The sequence below is a fragment of the Thamnophis sirtalis genome, unplaced genomic scaffold (genome assembly GCF_051295495.1).
Source record: "Thamnophis sirtalis isolate CommonGarterSnake01/CBP01778 unplaced genomic scaffold, rThaSir2_p1.2 scaffold_4, whole genome shotgun sequence".
Taxonomy (NCBI): Eukaryota; Metazoa; Chordata; class Lepidosauria; order Squamata; family Natricidae; genus Thamnophis; species Thamnophis sirtalis.
In genome coordinates this window covers 66,347,324-66,371,039 of record NW_028261384.1, presented here as the reverse complement: position 1 = coordinate 66,371,039, position 23,716 = coordinate 66,347,324, and the positions used below count along the sequence as shown (strand labels likewise).

The 23,716-nt window shown below is 39.5% G+C and overlaps 1 protein-coding gene and 1 non-coding gene across 2 annotated transcripts in view; one reads left to right on the top strand and one right to left on the bottom strand.

Annotated features, from left to right (window-relative positions):
- Positions 1–23,716, bottom strand: part of BMPER (BMP binding endothelial regulator) — a 461,522-nt gene that overhangs the window by 40,835 nt on the left and 396,971 nt on the right. The gene's annotated exons all lie outside the window — the stretch shown is intronic.
- LOC148045894 (U6 spliceosomal RNA) lies at positions 21,218–21,321 on the top strand. The gene has a single exon (XR_015696531.1). It is a non-coding gene; the product is annotated as a U6 spliceosomal RNA (small nuclear RNA).

The following is a 23,716-nucleotide window of genomic DNA, read 5'->3' as shown; positions in this document are numbered from 1 at the left end:
GAAAGGTGGGAATTTGAGGAACTACGTGAAATTATAAAAAAAACATACATAAATCATTAAAATCAAGTCTAAATAGAATATTGAAGTTAGATATTGAGGAGAAGCAGGAAGTGAAGGAAGAAGTAAAGGAAGAAGAGGGGGGATAATGAAGGGGTAGAAATGGTGGAAAATAAAAAGCAGACGAAAAACTCCATTGGATTTGACAGTGGTATAGAGAAAATTGAAAAGGGGGGATGTGTCTCTACAAAAGGAAATAAAAAGCAGACAAAAGATCTCACTCAGTTTGACAGTGGCATAGGGAAAACTGAAGAGGGAGGGGTTATGTCCCAACAAAGGGAAATACAAAAGATTTCACTGGGTTTGACTGTGCCTTGGGAAAAATTGAAGGGGTTGACATATCAAAACAAAGAAAAGGGAGAAGACTGGAATAGAGAAGTTGGACAAAAGACTTACTAAAAATTACTAGGAAAAAAATCAAACAATTAGAAATTGTTATATGGGAAATATAAAGATGAGATATGTGGTTTATTCCTATATATGATAATGGAAAGATAATTAAATAAAGATTAAAATATATGGAATATGGACAAATATGAAACTGTTATGTGGAGAATGCAAAATAAAGGTATGTGGTTCACTTTTATACTGTACATGATAATTAAACTGAGTTGCTAATTGATTGAATATGACAATGGAAGTACATTTAAGTATAGGTTAAAATATATGAAATATGGACACAGATAGAACTCTTAAGATGATGAACAAAGTGAGGTGTGTACCGCTTGTTATTCTATATAGTAGATTAATGGCATTGTAATGAGCATTGAACAGTAAGGATTATTTAAAGACAATTAAGAGTAAGCTAAGTCAAGATATGGAAAAATGGAGGGGGAACATGAAATATATTCATAATGGAAAATTATTGAGATTATAAAGACAGTACTACAAATTTGGGGCATGTAAGGATGCATAGTTATATAAATATAATGATGAGAATAGCTGGGAATCATTTACATCTCGGCCAAAAGTAGGCTGGTGTGTGTGTGTGTGTGTGTGTGTGTGTGTGTGTGTCTGTGTCTCTCTGTGTGTATCTATATATCTATATCTATCTATATCTATCTATCTATACACTTTTTTTTCTTTCAAATGATATATTTTAAAATTAAAAATGTATATTGAAATGGAAATATAAATACCATCAAAATAAAATGGAGCTTGTTCAGAGGCTGAAATACACCAAGTAAATGAGATAAAGAGTGAGAAGTAGAGGAGAGAGGTAAGGGAAGAAGAGGGGGATAGGAGAGAAGACAGGGGAGAAGAGGAGGAGAGAAAGGGGAGAGCGGAGAAGGAGAGGGGAAAGGAGGAAGGGGAAGTAAAGAAGGACGACAGAGGGAAGAAAGGAGGTAGGGAGGAGGAGAGAGGGAGAAGAAAGTGATGGATAGGGTGCAAACACAGTGTATGAAGAGTAGAAGAGCCAATAATCATTTTTGAGTTGATAGCAAGATGAACTGATGTAAACATTTAACAATATAATATAATGTTGGTTACGTAATAGTATATATGTGGTTATTTGTTAAGAAAATGAAAAAATAAAAAAACTTTATTAAAAATGAAAGCAAAAAGAAAGAGGGGAATGAAGAAGAAAGAATGATGAGGGAAGGGAAAAGAAGGGAAGGAAGGAGATTATAATAGGAGAGTGAGGGTGTGAGGTAAATCCTGCTTTAGCACTTGATCACCAGCAGCTGTGCTGCCTTTTACCATCCCCTTGTCCCCTACTCCTGACCTCTCCTGATGGTCTCCCATCCTATCACTGAGAATGCTTTGGTTATAAAGTTAGGTCTCGTAAGAAGAGGGAGTGGGCCTCCCTCTGAGCCACATACTTTGCCCTCCTGCACACACTATGGATAACCAAGGAGAGGGAGCACTGCAGCAGTGGGCGATGGGCATGCCCACAATGGCCCCCAAAGTCAACCACAATGGGGCCCTCATTGAAATTGAGTTTGACACCCCTGGACTAAAAGATGACATGAGTGCTGCATGTGTTTCTCTCAAACTTACAAGTATGAGCCAAGGTTAGAAAAATTATTAGCATGCATACAACAGCAAAAGTCACATTAATCAAAAGCATGCGAAATGCAAATGTTCACCTTTCAATAAAAAGGTATTTATATCATTGAAAGCGCTGTTATTGTGGGTTTTTTAAAGAGAAAAGATGTTAATAACATATGAGTTGTTTTTCTAAACTAAAACCTCATTATTCAGGTTATATTGCCGTGTTGGCACTTCAAGATAAATAAGTGGGTTTTGGATTGCAGTTTGGGCACTCGGTCTCTAAAAGGTTTGCTATCATTGCCCTAGAACATTCTGTTTTTATTCTGGCATGTAATACAGGCATGTTAGAAATGATTTGTCTATTTCCAAAAACAGCTAATATGATCAAGACACAGTACAAATTGCTCCAGAACACATATTTAGGCACATACCAGGAAAGAAATAGGACCTTTAGTTAGCAAACCAAAACATCCCAGAACAGATTTCTCCAGCATGGACATTTTATATAACTTTCCTTTAAAAAGTAAATAAATATTAAACATAGGCTTTCAAAATATATTTTCCAAGATTTGTTGTAGCTTGCATGCTAAAGATGATGTATGTTCCATTGTTATTACCAAAATATAAACAATTGTGTGTCTGTGTGTGTGTGTATACTTTTTTAAAAAATTAAATGTTTAGAGGATAAAAAATAGAATGGCAAGGAGTTCTAATTACTTCCTAAGAATAGACAATTAATTCCAGGAGGTACTAAATCAATTTCACCAACTATATATTTGAACCCAGTCAATATATTTGCAAATCATTTTGTCTTGTACAATCAATATCAAATTCAAATTCGAAATATCTTACCTATATTTGGAACCTAATATTGTTGATAGTGTTAAGATAGGGTGAATGGATGAGGCAGAATCAGGCTTCAGCAACAAACAGCTCTTTATTAAGTGACAACTATGTACAATCCAGCAAAATCTCTGTCTGGCAGCATGAATAGCCTTGGGGAGCTTGCAGAGTGCTCCTGGGGGATGGGCCCCCCCAAAACGAGCAAAAACGGCCAATTTTTCACAAAAATGGGCCCATTTTTGTCAAAAAAAATATGCATGCATAGCCTTATGGAAGCTTTTGGAGTGCTGCTGGGGGGACAAAAATGGTTCATGTTTCTCATTTCTGCCCTCCCCAGCCCCCAGAAGCACTCTTAAAGCCCCCATAATGGTATGTACGGCCATTTTGGTGAAGGTGCGGGGCTTCGGGAGGCAAAAATATGTTGTATTCAATGTATAAGATGCACCCAGATTTTCAGCCTCTTTTCTGAGGAAAAAGGGTCCATTTTATACTCTGAAAAATACTCATGCAGGAATTACCTCTGGTTGTTTAAGGTTGGATTGGGAGAAGTGGCCACAGAGTTGGTCAATGTGCCACCTCCAAGTTCTACTGTCCTCGAGCTCCAATTGATACGAGCGAGGTCTGATAATTCCTGTAACCGTTGCAGGAATCCAGAGGCCCCCCCCCCCAGCGTAGTTGTGGGCCTAAACTCGATCCCCTATGCCAAAGTGTCTAATTTTTCCAGTCAAATCTGGATGCATCACAGCAGAGTAGTTTGGATGTAGCCGTTCTAAGGGCGATTTTAGCTGATGACCCATTAGAAGCTCAGAGGGGCTTCTTCTGGTGGTAGCACTTGGTGTGATGTGCTGAATGAGGAGGAATTGATCAACCCATGTTTGCCAATCTCCCGGCCCCATCTTAAATAGGGCTTCTTTAATGGATCACACCATTCTCTCCGCCTGTCCATTACTGGCTGGATGGAATGGAATGACCAGGGCATGCCTGATTCCGAATTGCAGTCTCGAAGTCTCAAATTGCATGGCTGTAAATTGGGGCCCGTTGTCAGAGACTAGGATGTCAGGCAGGCCATGAGTGGAGAAAAGTCTCTGTCGTGCCTTGATGACCACTTCTGCCGTTGTAGTGGCCATGAGGATTATCTCTAACCATTTCGAGTAAGCGTCCACAACTACCATGAATACTTGGCCGTGAACTGGGCCGGCAAAGTCAATGTGCACCCTAGACCAGGCTGACTGAGGTAACTCCCATTCTTTAGCGGGTGCCTCTAGGGGAGCTGGTGTGGATTCCTGGCATGGTGTGCCGGTAGCCACTCATTCATCTCCCTATCCATGTTAGGCCACCACACGTAACTCCTAGCCAAAGATTTCATCTGGATAATTCCCGGATGCCCTATGTGCCAGGCCTCTAATACTGCAACTCACAGTTTGTTTGAAACAATGACGCAGTCCCCCCACAGTAAACAACCATTGACAACAGACAGTTCATCCCTTTTAGCAAAAATCATTTTAAGCTCTGGCCCAAAGAGCCCCTTGGGCCACCCCCTTTACACCCAGTTCAAAACCTGTTTCAGAGTTTGGTCTTTAGCGGGCAACCTGACTGGAGGAGACAGGACCAGCCTCAAGGCAGTCTATGTGTTGGACTGGTGTCACAGGGGTTGGATTGGCAAGCAGTTCTGGTAGAAGGCACCGGCTGAGGGCATCAGCATGCCCCAATGTGGTGCCAGGTCAATGAATGAGGCGGTAGCTGTAGGCCGCAAGGAAAATAGTCCAACGAGTTATTTGCAGTGACAGCAATGCCTGGGTAGGCTGGTCCCCAGCCAGCAGGCCCAGAGGTGGTTTATGGTCCATGATGATTTCAAAATCATGGCTATACAAGTACTCATGGAACTGTTTTACAACTGCTACTGCAGCCAGAGCCTCACGGTCTAGTTGCCTGTAGTTCCACTTGGCAGCTGACAGGGTTCTTGAGTAGTAGGCAATGGGCACCTCGGTTCCATTGGCCATGTGGTGGCTGAGGACATCCCCGATGCCGAACGGGGAAGCGCCACAAGTCAACATAAGTGGCAGAGTCTGGTTGTACTGGACCAGGAATGGGACTTCTGACAGCAGTCTTTTCACCATGACAAATGCGGCAGCTTCAGCTCTGCCCCAGGTCCATTTCGCCTTCTTGCTGAGGAGCCGATGCAAAGGCTCAGCAACCATGGCATTCTGTTTAAGAAAGACACTTAGAAGTTAAGGAGTCTGAGGAATGCCTGGAGCTTGGTCTGATTGCGAGATGTAGGGTGTCCTGGATTGCTTCAATTTGTTTTGTTTGTGGGGTGAATCTCACAGCTGTTGATGAGGTATCCTAGGAATTCAAAGCTTGGCACATTAATTTGGCATTTTTCTTTTTTAAGACCGAGACCTTTTTAGGTAATTCTGGTCAAAACAGCCCTAAGTCGTTTGAAAAGTTGCTCCTTATTTGCAGCCGATACCAATATGTCATCAAAATAGGGGGCAACTCCTGGTATCCCCTGAAAAAGTTGTTCCATGATGCTTTGGAACAGTCCAGGGGCAATACTAATGCCAAATTGCAGCTGGGTGAATTTAAAGGCACCCTTATGAATCACAATGGTTTGGCCCTCTGCCATGGCGCCATCTACAGGCAACTGTTGGTATGCCTGCATGACCATGTCCAATTTAGCGAACACTTTTCTGGGGCCTAGTGAATGTCGTAAATGCTGTATAATGGGTACAGGATAAGAGCTTTGTTGTAAAGCTTTATTTATTGTGCACTTGTAATCTATGCAGATGCGGACTGACCTGTCAGGCTTGACCGGAGTCACTATAGGGGTCTCCCAGTGTGCATGATCTACCGGCTCTAGGATTCCCTGGCCAATTAATTTGTCCAATTCGAGATCAATTTTGGGGCGGAGAGCAAAAGGGACTCTTCTGGATTTAAGCTTAATAAGGGCTACGTTGGGGTCCAAATTAAACAAGATTGGAGTCCCCACATACTTACCTAGACCAGTGCTGAAGACGTCCTTGAACTCCTTAAGGAGTTCTTCGGTGCTCTCATCACCAACAGCGTTGATTCTGGTCACCCCCAGGCCCAGGGATTCGAACCAATCTAAGCCTAGGAGGCTCTGCAGGGCTCCGCCAACCACTGTCACAGGAAACAGTTCATCAAAGGACTTGAATTGCATTCGGAAAGTGCCTTGGCTCAGAACCAGGATTCGGTTCCCCTATGCTCAGGCGTAGGTCTGGAACCCTCAGTTTGTGCTCCTCAAGTTGGGAACAGCCTTCTTAAGCATAGCCCAGGACATAATGGTCAGTGATGACCCTGTGGTTGTGGAGCATGGAGATTCCTTAAGGAGGATGGTGACCCTTAGCTTTTTAGCCCGTGGCATGCATGCTTGACCAATGGTGGTCTGAAAAGTTGTGCCAGATTCTGCCACATGCTATTTTGGCTGTGGTTGCCATGAGTCTCTTCTTGGTGGTTTCGGGCATGCAAGTTGGCCCTTCAGTTGCTTTGGTGCTGCAGGGAACTCTCTTCTGCAGACTCTGGCGATGTGCCCCTTTCGTTTACAACACTAGCAGATGGCATCCTGGAAGCAACAAGCTGATCTCTGATGGTTGCCTCCATAGCTGGTGCATGTCAGTGTGCATACGGTAGATGTCATCCTCACTGTCTGAAGCTTCTGGCTCCATAATTTTGTGATGCACCTCCACAGTTTTGTGCGTACTCTTTGGGCTGCTGTGCCACTGCAGCATCTCCGTCAACTTGGTCAAAGACTTGCTAGCTCTGGCTTCGTCCAGGGCAATTTGTAGAGTGAGATTCATTTTGGCAAGCAACTTCCTCTGTAAACTAATGTCCCGAACACCACAAATAATTCTGTCCAGCAAGAGTTCATCTAAATCCCTGAACTCACAGTAGGCCATAGCCTTCAGAAGTGCAGCAACATATTGATTGATTGTTTCGCATTCCTTCTGGTTGCAGAGGTTGAAATTGTGCCTCCGCACATATTTAGATGGTCTGGGAGCATAGTGTGTCTGCGGCATCTATTGTAGGACTGACTAAATGACCGACTGGATCGGCATTGGTTTGGACAAGTCTTTAGCTGTCTCGAACACGTCTGGTGTGCAGTAGCTCAGGAACATTGCTTTCTTCCGGCCTTTGGACAGGCCCAGGAGGTTGTTGGCTTCAAAGAAGCATTCGAACCTCATCATATTTGAGTCCTAGTGTTCAGTGGTTGGGTCGTATGGAGCTGGTGGGATGTGCGTAGTCATCTTGTTTCAGCAAGCATGTTTGAATTAGCTGCTTAAGATGGCTGCTCGATGCCACACTTTGCTCCGGGCTGGATTGCTGGGTTGTATTTGCTCTTTTTGGTGCCTAGTTGCCTTCCAATCCCATCCTCATCGCCAGTGTTAGATAGGATGAATGGATGAGGCAGACTCAGGCTTCAGCAACAAACAGCTCTTTATTAAGTGACAACTATGTACAATCCAGCAAAATCTCTGTCTGGCAGCAGCCCTTTTATAGGGAGCTGTCAGACCTTTCAACTAATCAGATTTGAATACTGTTCCCGCCGGAACAGAGGACCTTGGTGGAAACTACCATACTGTTTGTCAGTATGTAACAGATAGCACTTCACAAGGTTAGTTAACTATCTGTATCTTTTCATCACCAACCAACCTTACTTTCTTGCTTAATAGTACACAGAGAGAGCGCAATTAAACAGTTGATTAGCGTCAACAACTCCCAATGCACATAAATTGCATAAAAACAAGAAAAGCAAGGCAAGTATCATCTATTGCAATACAGGGCAGGACAAGTTGTAAGGATCAGTGTAAAAATTAATCAAGGCCATTTTGTGGAAATTGTTGGATTAAACAAATATGTGGCTAAAATTTGTCTTTCCAGCTACTGCAATATGATCAGGGCATTTTGCAATTGTCTTGTTGCTACTTTAATTCTTCTTTCAAGTGCCATATTTGGTTTTATATGGCTTTATGGTTTACAAAGTTGTTACAATTTGTAAGCTAACTTCAGGAACATTGGTTGAATAAGTAAGATATAAATATAAATAAAATAAACAAATGTGCATTTTGCCAACATTGTAGGTTAACCAATGAGCATTGCCATGATGTGATTTTAGAAATTTGCTTACTGTAATCTTAACTTTCCAATTCACATTACTATATTCATATTCATGGAGCAAAAGATATGAGCCAGGAACACTCTTTAGCAATCTTTTTCAGACCCGAAATATCAGCCCAGACACAGAGACAGCAGAATTCCAGAAACTCTTGAGCCCATCTGGATAGACCATCCACACATTTATAGCAGAACTGTGAAAATGCCATGTGCCATATCTTCTTCTTAGGAGAGGAAGAGTCCTATATATCAGTTACTGTGGGAATGAAAACTACAAAAGGAAATGGAACACAGAAGCAGAAACAATCTGCAGACGTTTCGTGGTAGGGGTTTGCCATTGATGAGGGAAGTCAAGGCCTATGTGGCATCTGCAATCTAAATAAATAGGTGAAGAATCCAATAATACTAGCAGAGGGAATGTTTTTATTGCTTCTGCTGTTTAAGCTTCAACTTCCTGAACCAATAAAAATAATTTTAAAAATAGCTCTGGAATGTCATAAATGTAAAGAAGACACAAATGCATGCTCAAGGGAGCATCTGTAGAATAACTATTAAGTAGCTCTGAAAAGACAAAAAAAATTGTCCAGACCACCCGATTATCCAGCAATTATAATGCTGGATATCCACAATGACTTTTATGTCAAGGTAACAGAAGGGGAAAAGAGAAAGGGGGAAGAGAAAAAAAGAGGGGAGGGAGGGAAAGAGAAAGAGGGAGGGAGGGAAAGAGAGAGAAGAATGTGGAAAGAGAGAAAGAGAGGGGAAGAGGAGAGGGGGAGGGAAAGAGAGAAGGGGAGAGGAGAGGGGGAAGAAATAGTCCAGGCAGCTTCCACAAATCAAGTCACTTTACTTTACTTAAGAGTCTTCCTTATTCTTACAATAGAGTTTCCAGTAATAATAAAGTAAATAATTATAGAACACTAAGTATCACCACAGTCCTCCAGATGAATGTTGTTTATTTTTCCTAGGCATGTAGGTATGTGGTATACTTTCCATCCAACAGTAGATGGTGCCCTCAGCTTAGGTTTCAGCATTGTTTCAAGTCTGATAAATTGATTAATCCAATTTTAGTTCAATTCATGGAAGCAAAGTCGGCTATTCAAGTAGATAGTTCCAGCATTTTATAATGCCTTTCCAAAACAACACCTACCTAGTTTAAAAATCCAATTTTCTATGTTTTAAAAGGTCTTTAGTTTTTCTCCCCTTACTTTCTTTCTTTCAGGTCTAGGATTTTTCTCTCTATGGTTGTTCGCCAATAGTTTTAAGAGTCTCTTTTCCTGGATTCTCTTCTTTTTTTCTTTGAAAATTAAGATCTAAATCAGGAGTCTCAAACTTAATTTCATTGAGGGCCACATCAGGATTGTGTTTGTCCTTTAGGGGCTGGGGTGCATGTGGCCAGGATTGGCCATGGCCAACTCAATGTCACTCATGTCAGGCACCTGTGGTAGCCTGAGAGCTCTCCCAGCGATAACAGACTACTGAGCTCCATTTTTGGCTCCATTTTTGGCCACCTGCTACAACCCTCTGCCAATAAAAACAGAGCTTGGGGGGACAGACATAAATCTGTTCTAGTAGAGGCACTACAGGTTGGTCCTTTGCTGTTTCCAGGGTGGCACTGTGGGCCAGATCTAAGCATCCTGTGGGCTGGATCCAGCCCCTGGGCCTTGAGTTTGACACCCCTGGTCTAAATAAAAAAAGAATCTTCTCACCCAGCTCATCCCTGTTCATCTACACAACTCCTGCACATTTCTTTGTTGCTTCGGCTGTCCCAGCTTCATGGCACCCATGATGTCTATCTCTTCTCCTTGTAGTGGATGAGAGGGAAGAAGCCCTGGATCAAGCAGGAGAGTTGCTGCAGGGTGGCTTTAGCTCCTTTTGAAACTCTTCAATTGGGATAACTCAGTGTGGGAGTGTGGAGACCCATTCTTCATGTCTGATCTCACCACAACATCAGCGAAGTCTCAATATTTGCATCTTTGAATGTTTGTATTAGCTTTCCTATGGAATAAGCGTCAATGGAGGTAGCCTTAGTCTGATATTGTGCTGTTCTAGATGCTCAGATATTATTTGTTTTGATTGTTTTACTCCTGTAGCAATAGCAATAGCAATAGCAGTAGACTTATATACCGCTTCATAGGGCTTTCAGCCCTCTCTAAGCGGTTTACAGAGAGTCAGCATATTGCCCCCAACAATCTGGGTCCTCATTTTACCCACCTCGGAAGGATGGAAGGCTGAGTCAACCCTGAGCCGGTGAGATTTGAACCGCTGAACTGCGGATCTAGCAGTAGCCTGCAGTGCTGCATTTAACCACTGCGCCACCTTGGCCCTCTGTAGTTAGAGGGCTTTGTTCCTCCTGAAGTAGAGGACAGAGTGCCTGGTTTCCAAATGAACTGGGGGCAGGAAAGGGAGAAATAGAATGCTGAGAATATATGCAGAGATTGTGAAACCTTGGCAACCATCAAGATCACCACCGCAGGTACTAGACAAAGAGATGGATTCTTCCTATAACAAAATGACATATCATACTTGGACAATGTGATCACTTGGGTGGGGAGAAGAGGAAGCTATTTTTTTTAACAAGGTATTTGCATGGGAAAACCAGAGCTGGTTTTGTTTGGTCTGTACCAATATGTACTTTATTGTGTACCCAATAAAGTTTTACTTTGGGAAATTCAAAGTTCCTGAATGCGTTTCCTTCTTTTGGGTTCACTAGCCAGACAATTGACATGTATATCTCTGCTGGATTCCTCTATTGCCAACTCCCCCCTTCCTCTACTGCCAATTCTGCCTACATTCTGAGTTACTTTTGGCAAAACTTTGATTTCTTTGCTCTGTGTAAACCTTTGCAGTTCTTCCAATTCTGCTTCCCTTTTTATGCCAATTCAAAGCCACAGTTTGTTTTGTTCAAAATGATGGTTAGTGGTGCCATCGAAAGTACAAATAATAGAGGTTTGGCATAAAATTTTGATGATCAAAGATGCAGAGGCATCCAATTCAAAAATTAACTCTGTACTTAATTACATTGAAATAGAGGGCTCTAATATCATTGATTTGTTGACAGTTCTCTATTTATACTTTCCTAAACTATGTTATTATTCAATTTAGAAACAAATAGCTACAGTATTTTATAGGATTATATGCATACGTATACTGATTTATATTTTTCTTTAGAAAACTGAATTCATATATACTCTGCTAAAGATAATCATTTGTTAGTCTTCATCTCAATAAATGACTATATAAAATGAGTGGCTTCTTGGTGATGGGACTCTTTGTTTTACATTTAAAGCAGAAGCTTCTTCTTCTTTAATTTCTAGATCGAACTTTAAATTGCCAGAATGAAGCCACCTTCTTGGCTTTTTGGTAAAAAGCCAGATTCTAGACTTTATGAAAGCATTCTATACATACCTAGTTGTAGTGATTGATACCTATTCAATTCAGTGATATCCATCAAATATTTGATGTTTTTAGGATGGCAATAAAATACATAATCATAATTTCCTCCCTTTCCTTTCATTGACTCTGGGTAACAAAAGCTGTGTCTGAGTATTGACCCCATATGACACCACTCATGCACCCAATGTACTGAAGAAATTGAGGGGAGTGGACTAGATGACTATAAAGTCCCTTCCAACTCTGTTAATCTTTATTTTCTGTCCAATCCTTCAGTATAAAAAAGAATGGGGAACTCAATACAATTCCTTTTTTCCATTTAATACTTGTCCTTTGTAGTTTATCAGAGGAAGTTTTATAGCTATTTATATTATTGGAAGAATCATTATCTGTACCATAAACAGATTGCATAGAATATTTCTAACATGCAACCTTCTGCTTTCAGTTAGCATCTGAATATATAGTACATGCCTTAAAGTCCCAGCAAACCTTTTCCATCTCTGTCAATATTTGCTCTCAAGTCAATAAATCTTCATATAAGCCAAAACCAGAAATTATTTAATATCATATTGGCATCAATTATAAAGGATAAAGAAAAATTTCAATCTCCCAATTTCCTTTACATCTGGAAAAACTTTTCCATATTCAGTAGTCATCTGTTTGCCTTCAGACCCCATCTTGATTATGGATCTTATTCCTGTTCCATCTACAATAGCTATACAACATGGAAAGAGACTTTATCTGGGAATTAAATTGAAATAGGTTATCAGTAAGGATACATACAAAAACAACAAAAACTAAAAGGCATCTCCTTGTAATAATAAAGTCTGTTGGCTTCTGTAATATATAAAGCTGGAGGAAACCTTGGCAACAATCTAAGAGCAAAGGGAATGGGAAGGGAGGGAGCTACATGCCAGTGCCCAGGAAGCAATTCATGTGCAAATATTTTAGGGTGATAGTAAGAGAGAGAGAAGCATCTGTCCAATACTAATGGGAAGAATTTCACATGATGAATTAAAGATGTTCTTAGATGAGCACCTGATAGAAAAATCTTGATTGGAAAGCATGTAGGATAAAAACCTATAGTTACAAAATTTATGGCAAATCATCTTGAAATCCTTTTTGGAGCTTTGTCTATATGACACATTATAGTAAAGTATCTGTCTTAATGTATTGTAGCTGGCTGACAAACCATACTTAATGAATAGTCCTTAATGGTATTACATTCATATGGAAAGAAGTAAACAGTGAGGCTCCATCTCAGTAGTCTTCAATATCTTTATAAATGACTTAGATGAGGGAATAGAAGGGGAACTCATCAAATTTGTAGATGATACTAAACTGGCAGGAATAGCCAACACCCCAGAAGACAAACTCAGGATCCAAAAAGATCTTGACAATGTTGAACTATGGCCCCTACCAACAAAATGAATTTTAATGTGGAGAAAAGAAAGCTTTATATTTAGAAAGGAAAAAGGTATAAGTACAGATTAGGTTAAACCTGGCTCTAAAACAGTAACTGTGAAAGGGACCTTGGAGTCTTAGTGGTTGATCACTTGAATATGAACCAGCAATATGCAGCAGCATCTAAAAAAGCTAATACAATTCTTGGTTGTAGAAACAGAGACATAGAATCAAGAACACGTGAAGTACTAGTACCACTTTATAAAACCCTGGTAAGACCACACCTGGAATACTGCAACCAATTTTGGTCACCATACTACAAACAAGAAGTTGAAATAGAGAAGAGCAACTAAGATTATCAAAGGTATAAAGACTAAAACATATGAAGAACGGCTGCAGATCTTGGGTATGGTTAATCTAAAGAAAATAATTAGGAGTGACATGAAAGCAGCATTTTAGCATTTGAGGGACTGCCACAAAGAAGAGGGGGTCAAATTATTTTCCAAAGCACCAGAGGGGAGGACAAGAAACAATGGTGGGAAACTGATCAAAGAGAGAAACAACCTGGAATTAAGGAGAAACTTCCTAACAGTAAAGAACAGCTTGCCTTCAGAAATCATGGTCGCTTGGACTTCCTGGGAGGAGTCTGCTGGTGGTGGCAGCAAAAAATCAGCTGCCTCCGAATTCCTGGCTACGTACCTGTTTAGAGGATCTTCCATCTGACGTCTTATCAGGTTTTCTTATCCTTCAGGCAAGAAGGAAAGAAGAAATTGTTTTGCTGGCAAATGCTCTTCGATTTTTGCAGCTTTTGTGCTTGCAGGGAAAGGGGGGCTAGCCCAAGGCAGAACGGCTGTCCATGCTGGGAACTTCAAACTGCCTTGTGCGGGACAAAGTAGGTCTCCCCCACTCAGTTCAAAGTTTTGTTTGATTTAATCTTATCACGAGCTGAATCCATTTGCGTGGACAATAATTGTTTATCAACATTTTAGCTTCTTTTCTTTTTCTCCTCCGAAAAATTATTTACTTAGAGGCTTTTAAAATGGCGCCGAGCAGGCTGGTTTCTCCAGTAATAACGAACACTTTTTGTTAATTCTCACAAGAATTCAAAACAAAAGAGATTGCTTATCATTTGTTTTGGTTTCACAATCGGCCAACAGAAGCTTTTTAATTAGTTTCATTTCTACAAGAATTTTACTCCTTCATTAATCTTGCTTATCTGGAAGTTAAATGGTGATGAATCTGCTGAACGGTCTGGTTACAATGTTTACTCACTGAAAGTTTAGCCAAGCCTTAAACTTCAAAATAAAAGGGGAACTCAGCCTCTTTACTTAAAGCTGCATATTCAGGCAATAGAGTTTTATTAACTGCAGGCAGATAAATTTTGAAATGGCTTCAAAACCAAATATTAACTTGAAGTCATCACCCTCTACTTCCAGGGGCACATCCTCAGTGCCTGGTACAAAGCTGCAGCCTCCGCTTCCTACGCCCCCTGCTGGGGATGTGTTAACGAAAGAATTTTTCCTGAGTAATCTAAGCAAGGCTCTTAATGTGCAGACAATTAAAATGGAAGATAAGTTTAGAGATAATAGAGAGGTGGTAAAGCAGGAGAGAAAAGAGGAAATAAAAGAAATGAAAGAAGAAATTAAAAGTGAAATAAAAGGACTTAAACAGGAGCTGTATGAGAAATTTGACGCTAAGGTTGGTAAAATTAGAGACGAAATGCTGAGACTTGTAACTGTATTAACAGAACATATTTCTGGAATGGAAGATACTCTAGAGGTTCTTAATGATGCCAATGCAAACTTGACATTGAAAACAGAGGTGGTGGAACAAAAAGTGGAAAATGCTGAAAAAGAAATTATTATGATACAGTACCGACAAATGGAGTTCGCATTAAGAGTAAGGGGGCTGCGTGAGGAGAAACAGGAGAACCTGAAACAGATCCTATCGGAAGCTTTTGACCGCCTGATGGGAAGACCAGGGACCAACCTAGACTGGCAAATTGACAAAGCTTACCGCATTAACTCCTGGCTGGCAAAGCAGAAGCAGCTTCCTCGAGACATCGTTATATATTTTACTACAAGAGAGCTTAGAAATATGGTACTGCAAGCGTCTTATAACACTAAGCTTCAAATTGGCGGTACCTGGCTGTTTTGAAAGAGATACCACCTCAAATGTTAAGAGCCAGGAGAGACTACGCTTTTTTGGTCGAAGAACTCAGAAATCGTCAGATACAGTATAGATGGGATGCACCATTTGGCATCATATTTACATTTGATAAGCAAAGGTACCGCCTCAACTCTGTATGGAAAGCCCTAGATTTTTATTATAATATATTGAAGGCCGGATACCCTGCACCATCTGGACCTAGAGAAAGACCACAAGAAGGACAGGATAGACAGCAAACTACACAACCACCAGACAAGATGGAGCATCTCTCTTCTCTAGAAGTGCAAGATGCTATGGAACCAAGACCTAGCCGCATGACTACTAGACGTATGGAGAAACAAGCTAAAAAGCAACAGCATCAACAATCATCGGCCATCGATCAAGGAACTACAATAACGAATCTGGAAGCAGTGGGAGGAGCTAGACCTAAGGTTAAACAGGCCATGCAGGAAGCTCTAAAAATGCTTCAACCATCCAAAGATGACAACTAAGATTTTAACATGGAATGTCAACGGACTGAATTCTCCACAGAAGAGGAAGAAAATATTTCATTATCGCAAACAGTTTAAGAACGATGTAATTTGTTTGCAAGAAACTCATATCAAGTCAACTGATCAAAAATATTTGATCAACTCAAAACTTGGTCAACATTTTGCAGCTTCCGCTATGGAAAAGAAGAATGGTATAGTTGTATACTTAAGAAAAGATATGAAAGCTGAATTAATAGAAGCAGATCCCTTCGGAAGATATATTGCTTTAGACTTAATCCTAGAAGGGAAAAAGACATTACGTTTGGGAATTTATGCTCCCAATCAACAGCAAGATAGATTCTATAGAAATCTTCATGCTAAATTAGTACAGTGGAACTATAGTTCCTGTATACTATTGGGTGACTGGAATGGAGTGATAGACACTAAGAGAGATAAGAAGACTTCCCGCCTAAATACTAAGATGCGAGCAAAGTTACCCAAACCTTTCTTTGACATTATGGATGACTTTGAATTGAGAGATATTTGGCAAGAAAGAAATGCAGAGGAATATGACTTCACTTTCTTCTCGGACAGGCATTAATCCCTTTCAAGGATTGATTTTATACTAACCACTAATGATTTGCTTTCTAGGGTCAAGAAGACAAAGATTGCGGCTAGGGTCCTTTCGGACCATAACCCAGTTTGGATGGAGTTGGGAAGGGTAGTGCAGGCAAGAAGGTCTTGGAGATTGAATGAAAACTTATTTAGATATGAAAAGTATATTAATGATTGTAAAAAATTACTATCTGAATATTTTGTTTTGAATATGAATAAGGGTACATCTATGGAATTTGTATGGGATGCAAGCAAAGCGTATATGAGAGGAGTGCTGATGAATATAAATAAAACACATAGAAATAAACAAGGGTTAAAACGAACAGAACTGGAAGAGGAAATTAAGAGAAAAGAGTTGGAGTTAACAATGAACCCAGACGATACAAAGGTTAAGGAAGCTATTAACATATTAAAATCTCAATTTGACATGTTGATCTCTGACCAGGTAGCCACTAATTTATTATATGCAAAACACAATACTTTTTGTAATGCAAACAAACCTGGCAGATGGTTAGCTTATCAGATTAGGAAAAAAAGGAAAACTCGAAATATATCTAAACTGATTTACAGAGGGAAGGAGGTGTTTCAACAGGAAGAGATTCAAAAGGCTTTTCGGGAATTTTTTACAGAACTGTATAAAGGGGATAAAATTAATGGTTTAGACATAGACAAATATTTAGATAAAGAGAAAATACCTTCAGTTAGAGAAGAGCACAGGCAAAAATTGAATCAACCAATAACCTCGGGGGAAATCTTGCAGGTAATTAAGCAATTAAAGTCAGGAAAAGCACCAGGTACAGATGGCTTGACAGCGGTTTACTATAAAAACTTACAGTTAGAAATGGTAGAACTTCTTAGAGAATTATTTAATATGATTCAAACGGAAGGTAAAGGCCCTCCATCTTGGAAGACAGCGTTTATATCTTTGATACCCAAAGAACATCAAGATACTACTCAACCCAAAAATTATAGACCTATTTCATTACTGAATGTAGATTATAAAATTTTTACTAAAATATTAGCAAATAGGTTAATGTTGGTTATTCAACAATTGATACATACGGACCAAACAGATTTTATACAAGGGAGACAGATGAAAAGTAATGTCAGATTAATTATTAATGCATTAGAATATTTGGGAAAGAACAACCAGATCCCTGCTGCGTTTATATTTTTGGATGCTGAGAAGGCCTTTGATCGAGTTAACTGGCAATTTCTGCTGAAGATATTGCAAAAAATGCAGATAGGAGATAATTTTTTACAGTCAATTAAAGCAATATACCAACAGCAAACAGCACAAATCATAGTCAATGGAAGTTTAACAGACTCTTTTCAAATTGGAAAAGGTACAAGACAGGGCTGTCCTTTGTCCCCATTATTGTTTATTATAACTTTGGAAGTATTGTTGAATAAAATACGGGGATTGGATGGTTTAAAAGGGATCAAGATTAGGCAGCAAGAATATAGAGTCTGCGCTTTTGCGGATGATTTGGTCATAATATTGGAACAACCGCAGGAATCCAGTATGGTTTTAATGAATACGATTAATCAATATGGTCAAGTGTCTGGCTTTAAAATAAATTTAGGAAAAACCAAAATATTAGCTATAAATATGAATATTAAACAAAAGGAAGAATTGGGAGTGATGCTAGGATGTGAGGTAGTTAAAAAAGTCAAATATCTTGGAGTTAACATTTTAACTTCAAATGGGAAATTATATAAGCATAATTATGAACCACTTTGGCATAGCATACAGACAGAGATGAAAAAATGGGAGAAATTGCACTTATCTTTGCTGGGTAGGATAGCGGCAGTGAAAATGAACATTTTACCAAAATTTTTATTTCTTTTCCAAATGTTACCTATACTTTAAAAAGATGCGAACCTTTTAGAATGGCAGAAGGGTATCAACAAATTTGTGTGGGCAGGAAAGAAGCCGAGGGTAAAGATGAAAATAATGCAAGATGTATGTGAGAGAGGAGGATTGAAACTACCTAATTTAAAACTATATTATGATGCAGTGGCATTATCTGTAATTAGTGATTGGACTCATTTAACCAATGATAGAATATTGAATATTGAGGGACACGATCTGGTATTTGGCTGGCATGCTTACCTGTTATTGAACAAAAAATTGGATAAGAATTTTAAAAGTCATATTTTAAGAAATGCTTTACTGCGGGTTTGGAAGAAATACAAATATAAATTAAATGACAAGATACCCATGTGGGCAATTCCTAGACACGCAATTGAAAATATGAATACAGCACAAAAACAGGACAGAATTACTTACAGACAGCTTCTTACCTCGAAAAGGGGGGTATTACAATTAAAATCTTTAGAGGTATTAAAAGAGGAGAAGGTAGTTCAAACATGGTTCCAGTATGGGCAATTACAGGCTAGGTGGAAAATAGATCAAAAAATTGGTTTTATCCAAGTTGAGGATAATCTGTTTAAACAAATAAGAGATCAAAGCTTAATGCATATAAAGAGGATATATAATGTATTAATACAAATGGATTCGGAAACAGAATTAGTTAAAGATTGTATGATAAAATGGGCTCAAAATATTGAGGAACCAATAATGTTGGATACATGGGAAAGAATCTGGGTAAGAAATGTGAAATTTACACACGCTCAAAATCTGAGAGAAAATTTTTACAAGATGTTCTATAGATGGCATTTAGATCCTAAAAAGTTGGCTTCTATGTATCCGAATGTACAGCCTAAATGTTGGAGGTGTGGTTCTCTCGATGCTACATATTATCATATATGGTGGACCTGCCAAAAGGTTAAGGCATTCTGGATAAAAATATGGTGGGTCATGCAAAATATTTTTAAAAGAAGGATAAAGTTTATTCCTCAGTTATTTTTACTAGGTATATGTACTGACTTTACAGTGGTAGAGACTAATTTGATTCTGCACCTAATAACTGCAGCAAGACTGTTGGTGGCGCAATATTGGAAGAAGGAAGACTTGCCTACAATCCAAGAATGGACATTGAAAGTGACAAACTTAGCCGAGATGGCTAAAATATCGGCATATCTTAAAGATCATTCAAATGAGAGATATAAACGAGACTGGAAAAAATGGATTGACTATATACAAAATAAATACGGGACCAAGAAATTCCAGTTAGCCTATGCTTAAGATCAGAAATGATTTAAACTGTTAAAAGTTAGTTCAGTAAGAAGAAGCTAAGGTCAATGTAGAATGTCATTAATTTCTTTATTTCTTTTTTCTCAATAGATTTTAGACTGTGTTAGTTAAAAATCCATACCGTGTACGGGTTCTGGGAAGTCGGGGGGGGGGAAGGAGGAGGGGGGTTGGGGGGTGGAGGGAGGGAGGGGCACACACACACACACAAAAATTGTACTTCAATGTCTTAATGATTGACAAATGATGAAATATTTGTTTTTGTTTTTTAAAGAAATAAAATAAATATTTGATAATAAAAAAAAAAAGAAATCATGGTCGCTCCATCAATGGAGGTTTTTACTTGTCTGAGATTGTATAGGTTCTCCTGCTTGAGCAGGAGGCTGGACTAGAAGACCTCCAAGGTCCCTTCCAGCTCTATTCTATTCTATTCTATTCTATTCTATTCTATTCTGTGGTAGGATTCAAATTTTTTACTACTGGTTCTTTGGGCATGGCTTGATGGTCATGTGACTGGGAGGGTGTGGCCTTGTGGTCATGTGACTGTGAGGGCGTGGCTTGGTGGTCATGTGATTGGTTGGGCATGGCTAATTCAATATCACTCACGCCAAGGGGTGCCTTGCTGGTCCCAGCCCTTCCTTGTCACACCTAGCCTCAACGTAAAATGTTGTTCATCTTTTTTTTAACTTTATTATCTACATACTATAGATGTACTTTCATGGACCACTGAAAGGAGGAAATGGCTCATATACTTTGCCCAAGAGTGTGATAGGCAACAGGCTTTTAAGGGGCTGCCAGAAAGAAGGCGGGGAGGCAAAGTATTTTCCAAAGCACCAGAAGGCAAAACAAGAAGCAATGAATGGAAACTGAACAAAGAGAGAAGCAACCTAAAACTAAAGAGAAACTTCCTGACAGTGAAAACAATTAACCAGTGGAACTGCTTGTTTCCATGAATTTCTGAGTGCTCAATCACTGGAAATTTTTAAGAAAAGACTGGACAGTCATTTCTCTGAAATGGTATAGTTCCCCTCTCCTCCCCAAGGTCCCTTCTAAGTGTTATTCTGTTATTCTGACACCTTTCTCAGAATCTTTACTCAGATTTTGGCATCCTCAGTTTTTCTGCCTGAACAGGGGACTAGAAGACCTCTAAAGTCCCTTTCAACTCTGTTATTCCTGAGCTAAATAGCTACGAGTTAAAGAGCTGCCTCAAGACATTCATTTTAATAAGATTTTTAGAAACCTGCAGTTGAACGTTCTTCATGTCACCCTGAAGACCCAATTTCATTGGGAATTTAATCCCAAACTGATTGCTCTTTTAACATTTCTCTTGATACTTCTCCAAGATGCACTCCAAATAAGCCACAACTCCATATCTCACTCTCTCTCCTTCCCTTATCTCTCTCATACAAACATACACACACACCTGTTATGGCTCATAGCTCTTCATGATGGAGCCCTTCCCCAGGGAGCAAAGCATGGCTTGGATGAACTGATCCAGTGAGCTGCAGAACAACAGCACCAGCAGAAGAAAGAAAGTAAGCAGTGGTGCTCTGGGAGGATGAGCGGGATGTCCCAGAGCTGCCCATGTGCACTGCAGCAGAGCAGCAGTCTCTACCCCAGCAGTGGCAGAAGGAAGAAAGTGAGCGACAGCGGTGCTCCAAGTGGGTGGGCAGATGTCCCAGGGCTGCCCATGCACATGGCAGTGGAGCAGCAGTCTTGGCCCCAGCGGCAGTGGCAGAAGGAAGAAAGCGAGTGGCGGCGGTGCTCCAGGAAGGTCGGTGGATATTTCGGGGCTGCTGCACATGCACACTGCATGTGCAGCCCTGGAACATCCTCCCACCCTCCAGGAGCACTGCTGCCACCACTCTAGGCCCCAGCCCAGTGGCTGTATCTCCTCCCATGTCCGCCCACCTATCTGCTGGCCAGCCCAGCTCTGAAGAGCATGTCTCCCTTCATGGGGATGGATGCGTAACCCAACCTCGGAATGCAAGCAGCAGCACATATACTAAAATTGGAATGATACAGAGAAGATTAGCATGGCCCCTGCTTAAGAATGGCATGCAAATTCATGAAGCGTTACATATTTTTTGAGAGTAGGGGAACTTAGAAAACAATATCACTTTCTGACTATAGTGCTGACTAGACATAATGTTAATTTCAGGTGGCTGATACCTGAAGGGATTTTAGTTACCTTGCAGGAAAAAAAGATACCGATTGGACTCACTTGATAAAGCAACAAGCTTTTATGATAATTTTTTCAACACAGAAAAAGAGCAGGAAAGGTGAAATAATACATAAGGGACAAGAACTATTAATGGCAGGTGGAGGAAGGAGCCAACGTCGCGACGACACATCGCACGAACCCGACAGTCCGGGTCCGTCGATGAAACTTTTGTCTTTGGACGGTCCGGTAGGACCTAAACCGTCCCGAAGAGACAGTGACAGGGAAGCCAAAGCCTTGCTGGTCACAGGGACATCACAAAGTTCCTGTTTGACCCAAGGGTAGCGCTTCCAACTGAGGACAAAGAGCAGCCCCCAGGCTGGCATAGTCGGAGACGGCGCCTGAAGGAAGAGATGAAGCGAAAACATTCCATCTGGTGAGGTTTTTTTTTCTTTTTTTACTTTTAGAAGATCCGTGTTAAGAAACTTTTTTTCTTAAAAATAATAATAACAACTAGTCCCCAAAGTAAGAATAAAGCGGCAATTTTGACACTTATTGGACTGCTACTAGAAGATTTCCTGCTCTAGTTAGTAACGATGTTTTGTGGATTGAAGTAATTGCAACATTTCCTGTCTCCCTGCTTGTAGTCTATGGACTGATCTTTTTTTTCTATTTTTTCCTTTTTACTACCCTAATTTTTTTTTTGCTGGCTAAATTAAATTTCTTCTCCTACTTCAACAATTTTTTCTTTCTATTGGTTAAAACTATATGAAAGATATTTAAGGGAAAGCAAAAAAAATAACAATTGACTAATTACTGAATCTGCCACCTGGAAGCCAAAGCGTGAACTTTGTTTCTGTTTTGGATACAATGTATCCTTTGTTCTGCTTCACTTGGTTTCACTGACCTTGCAATGGAAGGGTTTGGAATTTGCTTATAATACTTGATAAGACTCAAAGCACGAAACCTGTTTTTTGTTAGTGCTTCTGGTAAATATTTTGGCAAGAGAAGGAAAAGACAGCAAGAATAAAAACCCTCCTATTTTAAAAACTTTGAAAGAACTGGTGTTTAAGATTCAAAATAAATACAGACACATTTCCTAAAATTTTGACAGGCTAGAGTGGCAGATTCTTTTTCCTATTTTTTTTCCTTTATATTTCTTTGCATTTTGAAAAATGGATCAATATTCAGAGGAAGAAAATCTAATAATCCAAAACATTCTGGCTGGACTTCAAAATATTGCAGAAGGCTTGAGAGATTTGACAAGAAATGGGACAGTTTATGGGGTGCTACAGTTAAAGAGGAAGGGGTTGGAGCCCCAGAGATCAAAGAAGAGAATGGAAACATAAAAAATAAAGATAAGATGTCAGATGAATATATCATTTGGATTGAATACAAGCAAAAGTGAAAAGAAGGGAAGCTGGAAAAGTGTTTTTGACAACTTGGAGCCTTTCCTTCAACTTCAAGATGCAGGAGGGCAAAAAAGAGTGAAAAAGATGGAATTAAGAAGACAAATATATCCAGAAACAAGTTCGATAATCAAAGCTAAGTCTACGTTAATAACAATTACAGAGTAATGAAACTACATGAGAGATCCTTTAAGCTACAGAGTGCGGCGAAAAATGTTAAACTCTGAAAAGATTCTAATAACTGAAATGACACAACTGCTGGTGAGAGAGAAAGGATTATTTTGCTACTGGAAAGACACTGGCTGATAATGCCAATTGATGATAAAAATTAGCTAATTTTTTATGATTAATAAGTAGGGATTTTAGTATTTTGTAGACTCTTATAGATTATCATTGAATGTTTAGTTGCTAACATATAATATATCATGATATTAACAATGAAAGGGTAACCTTAATTAGGATAAATAACCAGGCCACAAATTGCAACTGAGTTTTGGTGGTATGATAAAGCCTATTAATTTGTGTTTCAGACCTTGTTATGAAGCTATAAATAATTTGGATTAGAATAAGAGGTGATGTGACGTAAATAGGAAACAATTGTTTTCTTTTCTTCTCTGCCTTTCTCTAATTACAATAATAAAAGGGAATGTTAATGCATATCTTGGAGATTATCAACTAGACACTTTAATTTGGATTAGAAATGGCAAACAATTGTTCCTTTTTTTCTGTCTTTCAACTATAAAAACGAAAGGGAAGGTTAACATATACTTTGGTGATTATTAACTAGAAATGTCAACATTCCCTTTAGATTGTCTTAGACTTTACATGGTCATTTTGTTAACACATATTAATTGATTGTTATTTAGAGATTGTTGCTTTTTGCGTTTGTGGAGAGAAGAGGACAGAAAAATGT